The 16644-nt window shown below is 40.6% G+C and overlaps 1 protein-coding gene across 1 annotated transcript in view; it reads left to right on the top strand.

Annotated features, from left to right (window-relative positions):
- Positions 1-16644, top strand: part of lrfn1 (leucine rich repeat and fibronectin type III domain containing 1) — a 194578-nt gene that overhangs the window by 64319 nt on the left and 113615 nt on the right. The window contains exon 2 of the mRNA XM_064302444.1: positions 8479-8536. The gene's annotated coding sequence lies outside the window, so the exon portion shown is untranslated. The remainder of the gene's footprint in view (positions 1-8478; positions 8537-16644) is intronic.

Here is a 16644-nt window from a genome sequence, read left to right as displayed (position 1 = left end):
ACGTACCAAACGAAAAGGGCCTTTGTGCCCTGCCGCGTTGATAATGAGTGATTTGTGACCCGATTACTGTTGTGACGTTTTCCCGTTCTGAATTTTCAAAGAATGAACGAAGGCATCAATTTTACGCATCCATCGGGTGAACGTGCGCTAGCGTTTGTGCGCCGGTTTGCGGAAGTGTATTTGGTACGGCGCTCTTCTGTATCCTTCCAGATTGGCAGCCTGTTCCTCGAATTCAGTCACGTCCACGGTCCTCATTGAGCTGTCACTGATCTCTGAATTGAAGCAAGGTGGCGGAATCGGCTTCTTCCCACATTCAAATTCGGGTCCTCCGCGTTCTTTCAGTGCTTTACCCACCCCTGGGACACTCCGCGGGCGGAGGGGGAAATTAAACGTTCGAGAGAACAAAAGCCACAGACCTATGATTATCCTAATTTGCTTCAAAAGGAGATGTAAGGTATTTGTAAAAAAGCGGCGGTTCCACATTTTCGCCGGAAAATACCGGTCGAACAAAGCGAGCATTCACCGCGTTTTCCTTGGCAAGGCGAGACGCGGCGCCGTCCAAATTTTTCACTTCTCTAGGCGAGCGAGCGTGTTGGCTTTAGTCTCCTAATCCCCTTTCAATATCCCTTAGAAATGTCAATATGCCGACACGAATGCACAAGATGGAGGTCTTTGGCGGCTTACTGTTAAGAACTAGCAGTCCTGCGCAGGTGACTGTTTGTCGTTAGCGAGGCCACGCCTCTTCAGCCGTGGTTGGACAGAAACAGATGCGTGCCCTCAATGTCAGTGCTGGCAGGGGTTCTGCGTTCATGTCTGTGGGCGTGTGTGTAATGTGTAGCCAATCACATTTTATTCTTATGCACGTTCTGGCATTGACAGAGATTTGCCCCGCCCCTCCAGCAACTTCGTTCAGCCCCAAAGCTGTACAGTAGATCTGTTGCGCAAATAATTGGTGATATCTTTTCAAAAGCCCTGGGGCGTATCTCATGGACTCAGAAAACTAAATGTGTTAGCATGCGTCGTTAAAGAGCCACTTCGCACGGCGTGCTTGCTGCTTATTGGTGGAACTCTGCTCCAGTCAACCAAGACTTTGCTCAAATCACTGGCATGCTCACCTTCTTGTCCGGACACCTTTGTGATTTTGTAGGAGTGGATAGGCGACTGAAATGTTTTTCTGGTTGGGGAGGGGGGGCGTGGTGAGGGGGGACTCGGATAGAGAGAAGGCAGGGTAAATGAAGATAGCAGGGAGGGCTGTGTTGGAACAATCTGTTTTTGTGGTCTCTGTCTATCTCCTTGTTATTTATGTGAGGCCTGTGGGTGTGCTGATCTTGGCCGGGATTATAAACAGAGCTCTGGCTATCATCGTACCAAAGAGCACGCTTGTGCGGATAGACAAGACAAACACTGACTTGCTTATTACCACTGAATAAGATCGTAAGTACAAAGAAAAAAACCTAATGATGAACAAACTCTGACAGCACTGAATAAACTCTAAACACTCCAACCAGGCGGATTTTACGCTGAACATTTCGCTATGTGACAGCCATGTTCTTGCCCAGCTGATCATAATGTGACAACTTCTTAGCCAAGTGTATTTATTAATAATAATAACAATAATAGCAGTAATACGAAATTCTATTGATACTGAATGAAATGTATAACCTGAAGGAGCCTGTACTGAATCCAATATTATAGGTCATTTTTAAACCAATAAATCTTTAATAAAGATTTGGCTGATTTTTTTTTATTTCTAAAAGGTTATTGGAATGTACACTCCAGTTACATTTATTTAAAAAATACAATTTCTTATATAAAATAAAGTGGTCTTTATTTTCATACAAATCACATTGAAAAATAATTCTCACCCAAAAAGCTGTCCAAAAATGCATTTTATTTTAAAGAGTTCACTTTAGCAGTTTGGACACTTTTTAGACTGTGATTGTGTGAACACATTCTGAAGGGAAAATTATTATTTTGTTTCTCTGTCGTTTTTTGCGGCTGTTATTTCTGTTAAAGAATGTAACACAGTGAAAGGCGAGGTTTGTTTTGAGCCGTGACATTTAAAGCATTTCGGTTTCTTTGTCTCGCCTTTTCTCTCAGATAATCTATGAGTTTTAACATACCGCTTTACTTATCAACCGAATATGTGGTCCGCTGATAATGGTTTCTTCTTCTTCTTTTTACCGAGCGAACACGAGCTAACGTGTCCAGCTGGCTAAGAACGCAGTCTCGCCGTTCGTGCTAGTCCGTTGCCTGCTGAGGCTAACGTGCTGTAGCTGCCAAGGCTGCCGTCCGTGCGGTTGTGCTGCCGAGGGTTTCTGGGACCCGGGGGTGGCTCTTCGCGCTCGCTGTGGGGGGAAACGAGGCCTCTAATCTCTGGAGGAGTGACATTATCTTCCCCCGGGACTCGGGGGTGGCCGTGCCAGCAGTGTCTGCCCAGACAGGACCTGCTGGGAAAACCATATGGCCCGCACGAATCCGAATCAGCCTCTGGGGCACGTTGTGGCCTCAGCGCTGACTGCCATTTCCAATTATTATCTAATCAAGTGCATCTGCTTTTATTTGCTGTCTAGTCGCTTCTGAAACTAACAGATAAATGGGAAAAAATAGAAAGAAACTTGTGTCTAATACCTGCATTCACTGGTACCAGGTGGATAATATTTATGGTTTAAAGATTATTTTGTGTATTTTTTACATTCTTGTACGCATGAAAAAGTTTGTTAATCTGTGACTGTATTTTAATTATTAATACTTAGAGTTCAATTAACAACATCTGGAATTGCAGCATCTGTTTAAACAAAGACATGTGCACCGTGACTGTGTATTGCTATTCAACATTGCGTTGTATTACTTAATAATTAAGTACTTAAATAATTGATTGATGAATTAATTAGCAGATCTTGAGACACAAGTCACTGACTGAGACGCTGTATGTGAAACAGAGGTGGCGTCTTTCTTATTTAGTAAAACTGAATAATTTTAGAGTGGCATAACTGCTGGGCCATCTGCCAAGATGCTGTGCCATCTCCACTCCAAGTCTGAAGATGTTTATTTTAAAGTGGATCCTCAGGTGAAATGGAGATGAAAAAAACCTCCAAATTCTCCATGAGTCACCATGAATGGGATTACGCTCTAAATCACTGGAAACTCAGAGATACACAAGCATAGGAAGGGATACATCCACCAAGACAGGACTTGATTATCATGATTTTTTTTTTTTTTGGATCTTTTTTATCATCTCCCTGAAACCAGGGACATGTTCAATACAATACATTGTTTCCAATATTGTCTTTGCTTTTATGTCCATATTTAGGGTATACCTTCAGTTGAGGAGCACAAATATTTTTGTCAGACTGATGGACTAATACAAAAAGTTCTGTTCAGTTTGCAGACACATCTGAGCAAAGACAATTTTACAAATTATTTGGTAGTTAAAATAAATACGCAATTCTTCTTAAGGATTGAACATGCATATTTTTGAAAATTAAAAATTCAGTCCCTTCGACACCAATGCAATGTATTTGAGTCTCAACAGTGCGTCAAAAGTGAAGTAGATTTTACAACGTAGTGGCCCTCGTGTTCATCACAAAGCAGTTTTCTGAAATGCAGAATGACATATAAATGCTGCACACGGTAATTATACCTCAGTCGCATGAAAGATGGCCGTGAACTGTTTTTTTTATTGAAAAAACACATTAATTGGCCTCTTGAGAAGAGCATTACAGCTGTGCGTCACACGACAGGCATTCAAAATGGAAATTAGACCGAGACCCCAGCTCTTGCATTGTGTAGCTAATGAGTTCATCTCGCCACCCTCCCTTGTGTCTGCAGGACTAAGAGTAATAACAGCACTTTTTTCTTTTTTTTTTTGTAAGGCCAGGCTATTCATTATATGCGGCATATTGATAAAGTATGGGAGGGTTCAGCTTGATATGCCTCTGTCCCCCCTCTCTTTTTTAGCAGGCAGTGACACAGGGCAGTCGAGAGTCTGCAGTCGAGATGGTAATCGCAATGGCTTCCGTGGCAATTAAATCTGACTGAGGAACTTCAGCACTTGGCCTTTTGTAATTACAGTGCTGTTGGATAAGGCTAACGGGGGAGGGGGGAGTTGGATTTGGGGGGGCTTGTCTTTGCTCAGTCATCAGGCTGAACACTATGGCTGCGTCTAAAATGGCAAAAATGCCATCGTAGACAGTGTTCTAAGGCAGGAAGGCACCGCGGCGCGTCTCGTTCGAAAGTTAGCGAGAAACGATGCTCGCTGAGGTGCCATCACTCGGACGACTCGAGGGATGTATCCGTTTCTGGGTAGGCTATCCCACAAGCCTTTGCGTTTACCTCAGGCTGCTTCCGTTAGAATAATGGTGGCTGAAAACAGCTGTAGAGCTTGTTTTCAAGTGTGAATATAAAATGAACTTCATAATTTGTTGTAGCTATAGGCCTATATTTTTTTATAATACATTTAAATTATCTAATACACTGGAATAACGTATTTGATGTTTTTAAGTGTTTGAGCCTCCGTGGACTTGCCAGGTAACTTGCTTGTAATCCGCATCGTTATCGCGCAACTTTTCCGTGACTTTATCCTGCCTTCAAAGCGCATCCCAAATCCGTTTCCTGTTGAGGTTCCTTCTCCGTTAGGACGCTGCCTTCAACGGGAGCTCACATTTTTTAGGATGCAGGCGACGAGGCAGCTGCCTTCTGTTCGAGAGGCGTGCCTGTGTCACCCCGCGCATGCAATCGCCTGAGAGGCCCGCAGACCTCTTTGTGCTCGTTTGCAACATGATTTGATGCGATGGGAGCGGCTGGTTCAGCTGTTCATTTTACTTATGTTCTGTACTGTCTTGCTGCAAAAATAAATAAACAAATAAATAAATAAATAACCGATTGCACACACAAAATGTAAGCATGTAAGTATAATATCTACTGCTTTTCTGTATATCTCAATATTGATGTATTTTACTGACCCTATATTCATCTAGGGAGATCTGTGAAATGGGCCTGCACTATGCAATTGAGCTGGTTTTTTTCAGTGGAATATGCTGTATCTCGTGAAAACATAAACAGCATGAGTGGCTCTAGAAAGGATTGCCGTGTTTAGCCAGAGGAGAACATCTTCATATGCGCAGTACTGCTGGGGAACTGCACGCCAGAAACAGGTTTAATCTATATATCCGGTTTCTAAAAATGGAAACTAGATACATAGAGGCACGTCAGCCCGGAGTCTCGGCCGAAAGAAATTACGGTCGTTCGCTGCAGCACAACACAAATTGCATGGTCGTCAGGGACGACTGGCTGTGCATGACCGTCTAAGATTATAGCGGTAGAGGAGAGCTGAAGAACGCTGAAAAAATGGGGGAGGGGTGGTTTCATAAATGAGGAAATACCAGCGAGGCACATGGAGATTTGTCGCAGTGATGTATGACTAGTTAAGAGGCAACAGGACTTATGCAGCTGACCCCAACACATTCTCCAACGCGGAATTACTGGCTATGTGCATTTGTAAAATGCTGTATTAAAAAATACAGGGAGTAGAATATTACTGCGCCTAAGCTGGGAGTGCTGTATCATTGATTATGAAGATGAATCTCGGAGGTGCTTTATTAAAAAACCGAGCATTTTGTCAGGATTGAGGAAAAGCCTGAAAACAATGAAAGTCTGCTGGGTCCAAAGGATGCTCCACTGTGGATAAGTGAGTTCAGCTCAGCTTGGTGGGTTGTATTAGCGTAAACACACTACACTGTGATCAAGCCTGGATTCAGTCCACATGCTTCCTTAACTTTCACTTGTAAATACGTGCTCTCAGTATTAATTCTTTGCGTACGGTTTCTTTAATGTTGGTGATTTCTGAATCGACCGAACTGTGTGACGAGGGAATAAAGCACTTTGATTGTGGATTTGATTGTTGTCACAAATGAAGGCAAAATGCAGAATTAATGAGTTTTTGTAATTAGAAGATACGCAGTATTTACGGGATTAATGTTCACACCATGTTCTCTTTCTATATTAGGAGTGGCCAAAAATAAATCAGCGTGCTCTGACAAGCTGCCTTGTGTACGTACTATCAATGACCATTTGGCTTTTTTATTTTTTAATGGTGTGAAGTGTGAATATGACTGAGCAAGAATGAGCTAGCCTAGCTCTTACATCATAGAACCACTGATTGTATTGGCAAGCGGAAGATAGCATTACATTTTATTTTTATATTGCATTTGTTAACTTTTATTTTGAAATACATTTATTTTCGAATACATCATTTGAGAGCCATGAACCGAACACCGTGAACTGCACATCATTTGAGAACCGTAGCTATTCCATGCATGTTCTTACTAGGCATAACTGAAGCAGCTGGCCTGATTTATTTTTAGTTTGTCTTCTGCTGAGTTTAGCTTTCTTTCTTGTTTGATCTGCGCTGCATCAAAGAAAAATGAGTATCATCATGAGTATGTCATTAGCCAGGCTAGTTGGATGTTGGCCTTCCCTCAATGCCAGGATGTTTATTTGCAAAAATAAAAGCATTAACTCTACCAGCATTGTCAGCACTCTGCTAAATTAACATTAATTGGATCATTTAGCCATGTAGAGGTAGAGAACTTGCTAGCTTTATATTGGCAGGTATCAGGGCATTCAGGGGTTTGTGAAAACACACTTCAAGCAATTCCAAAAACAGTTTGTATGTTATGTTTCCAGATGCTGTACATGTAAACCTAAATTGAAGACTTAAGCAGTCCACCCCCCCCCCCCCCCAAAAAAAAGAGAATCACTTAAACCCGCAGCATACAGTTTTTTTTTAAAGGGCATACATAATTATATAAATATCAGTCTTTACCGTTTGAGGTTTTTTTTCCCCTCAAATGCTGACCTTTTGTGTGTTCAGGCCTTATTTTGGCTAAATTTACCTATTTCTGTTTCCTCTATACACCATCTTTGTCACAGTGTTGCTGTAAAAAAGCACTATACAAACAATATTGAATTGAACTGGACTAAACTGAATCGAATTAAATTGAATTCGATTCAAGGGACATAGTTAGATTGTACACTAAAACTTGGCTACAACTGAAATAATATTTTTTTAAATCCCAGAAAGTGAGCTGTTCCTTTATAATTGTCTTAATAAAAATATAGCTTGTGTTTAGCAGGAATTATTATATTATTCTATTACATTACAGGCATTTAGCAGGCACTCTTATCTTGTGACTTTCATAGCTTTTTACATAGCATCCATTTACACAGCTAGATTATATACTGAAGTGCCTTGCTGAAGGGTATAACCGCAGTGTCCTACCTGGGATTTGAACCTATGACTTTTGGGTTACCAGACCAGCGCCTTACCCATTATACTACACTGCTGTCCTGCAGAATCAGGTGGGGATAGTAATGCAATGAACAATATGGGTCCAATACCTTTTCCTCTGCGCTTTGCTTGATCTCCAGAAGTAGTCAAAGACCCCAGCCTCAGTGTTTTGATATCTTCCATGCAACCGAGATGTAGGGATGAGCTTCATCTCAGAAGGACCCCTGAGGTTTCAAGCATCTCTTTCCCCCCATTTCCCCTTATTGGAACATTAAAGGATTCATCTAGATGGTACTTTACTTGCCTACGCTCTATAGTTGTTTAAATTGGATCCAGCAAAGCTAATTAAACCAATTCCGGGTATTTGGATTTTATTGCATTCCCATTGCCATAAATTGAAATTAATCTTTCAAATTACACATTGTGGAGAGATTCAATTCGGCATTACATTCATTGCCATAAATTGGAATTAATCTTTCAAATGACACATCGTGGAGAGATTCAACACGGCATCGCATTAAAACCTCAACAATTAGTTCCGACGCTACCTGCTTCATGATTTTAATATGGTGCCTCAATTTGGTTATATAGCCTGTTCTTTTGCGATAACACATCTGCTTTCATGTTGTCTGGGTACGGCTAAGTGGCCATTTTGATTTATTCGGTTAGCAATGCGTCTTTCTTGTCGTGCGCACAAGGTACGCGTTCTTCTGTAATGTCTGCGCTTTACGGTTGGATTGTAGCAGAGCTTTGATTGATTGAGGTCTCTAATAAAACTCTGCAGGTGACAAAAAGCTCCCCGGTATTTCAGAAATTACTCGCTGCTGGATTCTCCTCAGAAATAATCCTGGGCAGGATTTGACTATAATAACATGAACAACCTGCATGTCTTGTTTACTTTCATATCCACATTTGTTACATAGTCCATTAAGGAATTCTAATTGCTTTGAGTTGTCCTGATTAGTTATTATAGTGACAGTTTTTAAGTCACATATCAGGGTGAACTATATTTTAGAATATTAGTTTACCAAAATAGCATTGCAAAGTGAAAACATTGTGATTGCATTGATTTTATTATTTTTTATTTTTTTTTGCTCAGAATGGAACCATAATTGGTCGATGTCTCGCACCCTTCAGGAATGCAGTCCTGCGTGATTCCATTTCTCTCTCACTTTTTCTTCCTGCAGGCGACACCGAGGTTGCCGTTGAACGGAACGCAGTGAGCAGAGAAGGCAGGGAATTCTGGTGAGTGTGGTTTGCGTTTTTGAATTTAAATTAGGAGCCGTCTTTTGCATAACACGTGGGCTACTTGTCCATCTGTACGCCGTGACTGTTTCATTTGTATTGGCTCTCGAGCTGATCCATGATTATTATTGTCCTAAAAATTCACACCAAAATATAGTAATTGTAGAATTTGTATTGTGCATTGCAGTTGTGGTTTTTTTTAACTCCAACATATGATGTTCTTTACCAACTGCAGCTATAAACCTCTGTTATTTAGCATCGTGATCAGGGAGAGCAGTTGTAAACAGTCCAGGAAGACCTTTTTTCTACAACGGTTCAACAGTGCTTCTGGTCATAAATCATTTGGCAATGTGACAACTGCACTATAAAAAATGTAAGCTGTCTGAATACTATTTCGATCCGATGGCTTTGGCATATAAAGAAAGATTACAGGAACGTTGTGAGAGATATGACAGGGGAGAAATGAATGCGTGTGTGGTTATTTTTTTCTGGTTTATAGAAAAAAATATGTAATTGACATGATGGTTGGTGAAAAGATTTTATTTTTGACAATGGTTATTCCCTTTCACTTTAAAATATGGTCTGATGTAGGACAGCTATTTTTATTGACAGCATACAGTCAGATTTACTCGGGTTTCAAGTCTAAATTACTGTTCGTTTACAACTGGCGTTGCAGTGCCTAATAGTTGATAAGTGCTTGGTTCTGAAGTGACCTCTGAATACTCTGCCAATCAGTCATTATCTACAGCACTGTATGACCCATTCAGGAACCCTGAAATATCCGTGCTTTTGCCCTCCTCTAAATCTCAGAATATGCTTTCAGAGGAAATTGAGAATGAGATTTTCCTTTCCCAGGCTCCCTTTGGTATTGATATGATCATTTTATTTATTTTTTTAAAGGCGCTCGAGGGCCAGAATAGCTTTTAGGTTAGATTCAAATAACCAGGCAGCCTTGAAGTGAAAGAAGCGAGAGGGCTTTACAGTGCCCTGTGAAAATGGGGGTCCGTAAATCGATCGGGTGAAAATGGCGGTTCGCTTCGTTAGAGCGCATTTTCGCTTTTTTTGGCGATCATAGTGGTCGGGACAAAATTGCCTTTGAACTCCGTCTGGGCGTCGCTGGTTTGCGGGTCGGCCGGCTGTGACAATGATGGTGTTTGTGCGGCGAAGCCCCAGAATGATGACAGGCTAGAGGCTAGTAGCAACGCTGCTGCCAGGCTTGAGCCCTGTCAGAGTTTTGGCCAGCCAGTGTACACCAATTACAGTGAGATTAACGCGACCTTTGACTCCAGGTTAAGTCGCCACGCTCTTGTACAGGTGTGTATTGGCACACAAAATATTATAGGCTCCGTTCTTCCCAGAGCAGTTTCGATGGTGTATTTTGTCAAACCAAGATGGAATTCACTGTGCTTGACTCTGTGCTGCCAACTGTTGCTCTGTAGGCTGTGGATGAGATCTGCATATTTGCCTTAAAGTAATTAAGCAAAGGGATCTGGGATTTGTAGTTCTCATCCAATGACGTGAGTGTACTGTAGAAAGGTCGCAGATGTCAGCCAGTGGCAAAGGGAGTTCAGTAATCCTCTGTGGAAATAATTGCTTTTTTCTATGCATCGGCTCACCTTGATCAATAATCCAAGCCCTGCTTGGCTTGTTTCCGGACAGGGAATACACAACAGGACATGACTCCTATTCCTCAGGTTTGGCCCTGTTTATGGGTCCTTAAATTACAGCTCAACGACAGACAGGTCCTTATAAACTACAAGTCCAGGCAGCTGAGGGAACAGGATGACTTTTATTATTAATATATGTATAGTGTCATGCAGGGCTGAGGGTGGTCACTGTATCACATGGCAAACAGACAGAAATAAAAAAGGGGACTTGTTGCCATTTATTTCACCCTCAAACTAAAAATAACAGAAAGCCTATGAAAAAATAGGAGGCCAACCTGGTAGCCAAAGGCAAAAGAAAAACACAAAATCACAAAAGGAAAAGAGGCACCAAATGCTGTAATGTCCAGGAAAACAGTCACATGGTCCAAAAACCCATCCTCCAATAGGCCTCACAACCAGGCCTTTTATTAAGCCCAATGACAGGTAATTGGTCACAGCCTTAGTGATTACCATGTATCTCAGCAGTGGCCATATCTGTGCTTGGGCCCAGTGCTGCCCTCTAGTGGACAGCACCACCACTCCCTTTCGGGAACCACAACAGTTATGAACTGAACAATAATTAGGTCTATATTATATTAGCATCAGAAAAATGCAAAATGAAATCACAACTGCACAAGGTCCAAAGCATCCCACCTTTTTTTGGTGCACATGGTGGTGAGGGTGTTATGGTATGGATGCCACAGGTACTGGCTCTCTTGTCTTCATTGATTATGTAACTGCCGATAGCAGCAGCAGAATTAATTCTGAGGTGCACTGAAGCATCTTATCTGCTCAAGTTCAACCAAGTGCCTCCAAATTTATTGTATTCACCATTGAGATCTTCCTTACCTTACTAGGCTCTTTGTGATTTCTGAGCTCACCAGTGCTCTCTTTCTTCTTAATGATGTTCCAGACAGTTAGTTTTGGCTAGCCTAAGGTTAGGCATGTCTGTTTTTTCTTTCTTCTTATTTCTCAGCCTCATAATGGCTTCCTTGGTTCTCATGTTGACAAATGCCAATAACAGACTCAATCAAAAGCCTAGAATCAAGACTAGATACTGAAAGATGTCTTATTCCTGCACTAAAGAAGCAACTGAATACACCTGACTAATTATAAAAACCTGTGAATCCATTTGCTCCAAAGATGTTGACACTCTAAAATGGGGGGACTATTTATAATATATGTCATTTCTACATGATGAAACCAAAGTGTATAAAAATGCCCTCAAACAAAAGCTGAGAATGTGCACTTCAACATGTGAATGTGTTTCATTACAATCAATCAATGAAAAATATGGAAACAGCGTGCTTAAGAAGAAATGTAGTTCTGTTCCCTTTCTTCTGTTGTTACTCTGAACCATTTTTGTCAGTAAAAATTTATTCAAAACAGTTATCTTCTTGAATGTGAGCGGTAGTGACATTATGTAACCATCAGTAATTTGAAGTATACAAGCTGCAAATAATGCTTTTCTTTGCATGAATGTTATCATTTTATGTGGAATACTGGACAAAGAAATACATGTTCAAGTTGATTATAAACTGTCCAACAGTAAGATACATACATTAGACTGCTCAATTATATAAGTGTGAACTAATACATACTGTTTAATTGTATCTTCATTTTTGTTTTATGTTGATATTACATCTGTTAAAAAATACTGCATTAATTCACTTTGTTTATAAATGCAATGTTTTCATAATTTTGCCAGTACTACACACTCACACATTTTTGTTTTTATCTAGTATGGTATGCATTGTCATGGCATTGCATTATCTAGTATGCTATTCATTATCTTAGCATTGCATTATCTAGTATGGTATGCATTATCTTAGCATTGCATTATCTTGTATGGTATGCATTATTTTAGCATTGAAATCTGTAGGTTGGCCTGCACACTGTCTAGGTTACATAACTTAGGACATTACGCAGGAATGATGCAGCAGAACTAAATCACCCTGCGAGGCAAGGAAGGCACTTTGCAAGGGTGCGCAGTAAATAATGATACATTCTGTCCTAAACTATAGATTGGGATGGAATAGCATAACAATTTAATCCTCCCAGGTGGACGTTTCTCTGCCAGAAGTTGCATTAGTACAGTATTCAGGCATTACATAAGTGCTTACATAAAACTTATGAATAGAAAAAAGACTCTCCAGGTGGATGTTTCCTTTTTGGCTGCCTGGGTGAATCATAATAAAGAATATTAAACTATGTGCTTCTATTACCTACGAGGTGACACTTATTGGGTGACGCAAAAGTTCATTATTGCTACTAGCAAGTGCACTGGTAACAGTATTGCCTAGTGGTTGCATTTGTAATGGAAATTTCAGTCATTATGTACTGTACACTTAATTATGTATATGGCAAAAGGACTAAAGACTGATGAGGCTTTTCAGATTCACGCAATATACTGTATGTCTGTTTAGTATTAAGACATGTGGGCGAAGCACCTTATGGAAATAAATATTTTTCCATGTCTTAATAATGACACACACTTGCATTTTTTTTTCACTGCATGGGAGTTAGTCAGGCTGCTGCCATCACAATATTGGCATGATGAAAATTCATATAATGTGCTGGTGTTTTGTGAAGGTCCAGATGTTGTTTGTGTTGTTATATATAAAATATGGTCACACTTCTATTCATATTATGTTTATGGGGAAGGAATGTTATTAATTAAACGACTGCTTACTAAGTACAAGTTATTTTTGTAAAATGTCAACAAGCGCTGTCGAGTATGTAGTACCTTCCTGTAAGTTGCTCTCACATTGAAATGGCTTCACTGAAACCTTTCTCTCTTCTAACATCATGTTTACTGCGGATAAATATTTAATTTATCTGAAGTGTCTTCTTGTGTACATCAGAAATGAGATTGTTATTGTTGCCAATGGTGACATCCACACCTCCTTTGAGATGAGGCCATGCGTTTGCCTGGACCTTTCACACCAGTGAGAGATACGCCCTGCCAGATTGGCTTTGCAGAATGTCTATTGTCTCAGAATGCCCTTGCCAGCTCTAATGGGACTTAAACATCTATCCATCCATTATCTAACTTGTTTATCCTGAGCACGGTCGTGGGGGCTGCCGGAGCCTATCCCAGCATGCAATGGGCGAGAGGCAGGAATACACCCTGTACAGCTCGCCAATCTATCACAGGGCACACACACCATTCACTCACACACTCATACCTATGGGCAGTTTAGAGTCTCCAATTAGCCTACCTGCATGTCATTGGACTGTGTGAGGAAACCGGAGTACCCGGAGGAAACCCACGTGGACACGGGGAGAACATGCAAACTCCACACAGGAAGGCCCCAAGCCAAGATTCAAACCCACAGCATTCTTGCTGACCCAGTGCTACCGACTGCACCACCGTGCCGCCCACATTTATTTATTTATTTATTTATTTATTTTAAAGAGATGGAAGTCAGCCATCAGGTGTTTTGCTCACTTTTGACTGAAACCTTTAGAATCCCCACTTTGGTTTTTATTAAAACAACAAAGCGGAAAATGAGGCGAATCAGAGAAGCAATTATGGAAGAATAAAAAGTGCCGTTCTTGGTTATTAATGTTCCCCCCAGAGCGTTTTGGCAAAGTGACAAAATTTAACACTCGGTGTGTGATTTTATTAATATATCATGACAGCGGATAAGCTGTTCATTTTAGCTCTTTTTTTAAAGGGGCGATCGCGTTCCCTCCTTCGAGTGTGTCCAGTAAACCGTATTAAATGAAGGCATCTCCGGGTCCTCACTTTCCCTGGTGTTTTCCGTAATGATGTCCTTGTTTAAGCAGTGGCAGCGAAGCCGGAGCCTTTAGTCGGGGGCTAATGGAGTATCCTGTTCGATTCGCCTCAGTCGGTGGCGGCTTTTTGCGAGCCGTCGTAGCGCTCGTTTATCAAAGTGCGCGTACGGCCGCGTCTGAACGGCAGGCCTCTCTGAATTTCGCCAAAAAAAAAAAAACGCGGAAGAAAATGGACGCCGCTGCAGCTGAGGCACGACGTCTTAATGTGAAAAATTAGGTCAATCGGGCCTTTTCACTTTGCCTCTAAACAGCGCCGTGATGACTGGAGAGTTCTCACTTTATTCAGAGGGATTTCTGGCAGCTGTTTCGTCTATTTGTGTTCTACGGAATTACTGTTGTTATTTATTCATTTGAGCATTTTCAGTGATACCATGTACAGGTTCATAAATCATTCAAGCATTTGGCTGACTAATGTATCAACTAAAGAAAAATGTCATTTAAAATCTTATGGGCAATATTGCTGCATTTGCAATATTATGAGATTTGGACCAGTCTGGAATGAAATGTTGTCATCACATAAAGAATTCAGACCTAATTGAATATTTGAAAGAATCCCCTAACCAACGATACAGTTCATCTGACAAAATGACGGGAGTGATATTATTTATGAGTTGCCTCTGTCTGCAGTCACCTTTTAGCACCTTCTGAAGTGTCCTTTTTAAGTTAAGTGTCCTTTTTTATGCTACAGTTCCTAGTAAATAATTAATTTAAGATATTCATCTGTATAGTTCTGCATCGTTCGCCCCATTGGAAGCATTTTTTTTTTTTTTCTGCTAAAGCTTCAAACAAAACATTTTGATCCAGTTCAGTACCCAGAACCTCTTCCACGCTTTGCAACAAGGAGAATGCAAAAAACGCTTTGTTAATGTGAAGATCTGTCTTCAAGAAACCTCTGCGGTAGGTCCTTACTGTATATCACCAAATGCTGAAATTTAGTCTACAGACCAAAAAAAAGCAAAACAATCTGACATTTTTAAATGTATTCATCCATTTATTTGTTTACAGTATGTTCATTTTAATAGTTTTACAGTTACCAGGGTTGCATTTATTGTTTGAATTTGTTTTGTTGTTTTTTTAAGTGAAAAGAAGTTATCACAACCTGTGCAGAAAACAAACCTGAACAGAACATATTTAAGCTAATTCTAATTCACAATTGGTTTCATTAGCTGAATTAAACGTATTAAAAAAAAAAATATTACGGTTAATGTGTCATGTGCAGAAGTTTCGGCACCCTGTCAGTCAGTACTTAGTAACACCTCCTTTGGCAGAAATCACAGCTTCCAAACGTTTCCAAATGTCTTTCTATTCTTGCTTTAGGAATTTTTTTTTTTCCTCTGTTCAAAAATATTCTTAGGTCTTCTTGCATGCACTCCATATTTATGATTTCCCCACAGTTTTACAATAATATTCAAATCTGGGGAATGCGAAGGCTATTCCAAAACCTTAATCTTTCATTCCATTAAGTAGTTCATGTTTGAGACTGAGGTAGGTTTTGGATCATTGCCTTGTTGAAATATGCAAGAATTTTTCAGCTTCCATTTTTTTTTTGCTGAATCTAGGGCAGGGCTGCCCAACCCTGTTCCTGGAGATGAATGAATGAATGAATCATTGCATTTATATAGCACTTTTCCGAACGCTGAAAGTGCTTTACAGTGATGAAGGGGAACTCACCTCACCCACCACCAAAATGTAGCACCCACCTGGGTGATGCACGGCAGCCATTTTGCGTCAGAACGCTCACCACACATTAGCAAAGATGGAGAAGGAGAGAACATTTTTTTAGCAAATTAAATCAGGGAATGATTAGTGCCAAGTTGTGGAAGCAGATCTGGAATTAGGACCGATAATTAAGCAACCTATTTACAGCTAGGTGATACTCAAATGTGGACCTCAAATCAAAATCCATTCCTGGTTTTGTTTTCCCCGGGTAAATAAGTGAACAATTTGTGCTACTGATTGGTCAGACTGGATTCACACCTGACTCCCAGATAAAGGGAGGGTGGAAAACCAGTCATTCTTGGACCTCAAGGGCGGTGGTTTGTGTAACAGGTTGGTAGAGATCTTGTTGAGCTGCCAATTAGTGGAATCAGTTGTGCTGAATTATGGTTGAAATGAAAACCTACAGGATGGTAGATCTCCAGGAGCAGGATTGGGCAGCCCTGAACTTGGGCATTAGCTTCAAGGATTTGTTGACAGCTCAATCCATTCTTCCTTTCACCTGCACAATATTTATTGTGCCACTGGCTGCCACACAAATCATACCTAGCGGTTGACAGGGTGTTTTTACTTCAAATGCTTCCCCTGGTTTGCTCCAAATGTATCTTTGGGGGTTGTAGCCAAAGAGTTCCATTTTTATACCAGTCTGTGGCATTTTGTTCCAAAAAGTCACTGGCTTATCAAAGTGTTATGATACACACGTCAGATGTTCAATTTTGCGATGAGATCACTTCCATGCAGATCACTTTTGTGTAAGCAACGTTGCACAGTGGACCCATGTACACTACACTACATCTTTCCTGCAAGTCTTTTGGAGCAATATGTGGGCTTTGCTTTGCATACATGACCGGTCTAAGATTTTTAAATTAGATTTGTCTTTATGATGTTTCTGACAGTGTAAATTCTAATCAGGAAACATTTAGATATCTACTCATAGCATTTCCC

Source organism: Anguilla rostrata, chromosome 12 (assembly GCF_018555375.3).
Source record: "Anguilla rostrata isolate EN2019 chromosome 12, ASM1855537v3, whole genome shotgun sequence".
Taxonomy (NCBI): domain Eukaryota; kingdom Metazoa; phylum Chordata; class Actinopteri; order Anguilliformes; family Anguillidae; genus Anguilla; species Anguilla rostrata.
The sequence above is the reverse complement of the archived record's forward strand: the minus strand, read 5'-3'. Positions and strand labels throughout refer to the sequence as shown.